At 49.6% G+C, this 1,920-nt stretch overlaps 1 pseudogene; it reads right to left on the bottom strand.

The window, feature by feature from the left end:
- Nucleotides 1–616: 616 nt before the first annotated feature.
- Nucleotides 617–1,167, bottom strand: LOC150019147 (CDC42 small effector protein 1 pseudogene; annotated as a pseudogene).
- Nucleotides 1,168–1,920: the final 753 nt, after the last annotated feature.

Consider the following 1,920-nt stretch of genomic DNA (forward strand, 5'->3'; position numbering starts at 1 on the left):
GTGGGAAACAGTAAGGTTCCTAACAGGGATGGAGTTAAGGACAAAGACAGTAGCAGAGTGGCGGTAATTAAAAGAACTCATATTAAATTAAATTTTTAATTTAAAAAAAGGAAAGATGTTGGAGAGCTAGCAATGTTACAGAAACAGAGTTAGAGGCCTAACTAGAGAAAGACAGTGGTATTAGCAAGATAGATATTGAAGAGCTGTGAGCTTAAGGTCTGAGATTTAAAGAGTAGACTAGGCAGTGGTCACTATCCCAGACCATGCTTGACCTCTGCTTCAGTTCATCCCAGAAGGAAGGAGAAGGGCAGGGAGGTGGGGAGCTTCTCAACAAACCCAGCTTCAGCTTGCTAATCTCACCCACCTGCCGTTTAAGGAGTTCCAGGTTAATAGTTTAAAAACAGATGGCACCCAGACTGTCATTCAGGAGAAGGGACCTCATTCCAGGTTTCCAGAAACTCCTATTTCAGATCTGAGATTGTCCAGGGCTTCAGCTGAGCTCCTCTGGCCAACCAGTAGTCACCCGGTCAGTCCTGCTGCCTTCACCCCATCTCCAGGAAGGGCTATAGCCAGAGGGAGTAGAGGGAGTCCAGCCCCCAAGCCTTTTGAGGCACTATTAGGCGGATAAGGAAAGGAGGGGCCCTGGGGACGCTGGTTCAAGGCGGGATCTGGTGGGGGCAGCATCTCCTGTGGGCTGGATACAGAGCGGAGACTTCAGACAGCAAAACCATTCCTCCTGGAGCGACAGGCCCCTAGAATTGCTCCATGGCCTGTCTCAGTTTCCTTTGGATCTCATCTGCTCCTGAACCGCATCTGTCATGGCAAGTCCATCTCCGGCCCCCAGCTCCCCAGAGCCCATGTGAGTCAGATGGACAAAATTCATTGGTTCCCCAATCATGGTCCTGTCAATTCATCTCCTCTTCTTCTTCGGCTGGGGTTTCTCTACCACACAGCAGCCCAGTTTGTGCCAAAATTCACTCATGTTCCCTGATTGTTCCAGTTTCACTCCTCTGCCTGGGGCCCCACAGGGCTCTTCCTCTGGTGCCTGGACCGCCCACTCTTCACTCCCTTCAGGTGTAACAACAACCGGGGTTCACTCAGCAGGACACGTCTAGAGAAAGTAGGGTCCTCGGAACTCTTAGCGGAGCAGCAAAGGTTGTGTCTCAGACCCTGAGAGATGAGCAGGGCCAGAAGAGTGAAGCGGGCAGCCAGGCACAAGGTTATGTCCTCCTCAGGCTTGGAACCCTCCTCTGCTCCGGCATCGAGGCGCCCCGCTGAAGCTTGTGGGGGGCTCCCGCTCTGTGCCTGCCAGTGTGGGGGTTACCGGACTCGCTCCTCCGCGCGGCTGCCAAAACACTATTTCGATCCTCTGCTTTATTAATTTGCTGTTGATTACTTCTAGAGTATTCCTCGTTTCAGTTATTGTGTTCTTTATTTCTGACTGGTTCTTTTTTATGGTTTCTATCTCCTTTTCTTATGCTTACTATCTCTTTGTTGAAGTTGTCCCTGAGTTCCTTAAGCATCCTTATAACTAGTATTTTGAACACTGTATCTGGTACACCGTTTGCCTCCATTTTATTTCATTGTGTATCTGGAGTTCTGTCCTGTTGGTTTTTTTGTTGTTTTCATTTAGGACATGTTTCTTTGTCCCTTCATTTTGGCTGTCTTCCTGTGTTGTATGAGGTAGTCTACATCTCCCAGTCATGGCAAGGTGGCCTTATGTAGTAGGTGTCCTATGGGGCCCAGTGGCAAAGTCCCCTTGGTCAACTGAGCTGGGTGCTCCAGGGGTGTACCTTGTGTGAGTTGTGTGTGCCCTCCTGTTGTAGCTGAGTCTTGATTGCTGTTGATGTGTCAGTGGGTGCAACAGACCCACTGGTTGTGAGAAATGGTCATGACTACAGCAGTCAAGCTATTGTGTGG

Source organism: Furipterus horrens, unplaced genomic scaffold, assembly GCF_987537825.1.
Source record: "Furipterus horrens unplaced genomic scaffold, mFurHor1.1.pri manual_scaffold_2, whole genome shotgun sequence".
NCBI classification, from domain to species: Eukaryota; Metazoa; Chordata; class Mammalia; order Chiroptera; family Furipteridae; genus Furipterus; species Furipterus horrens.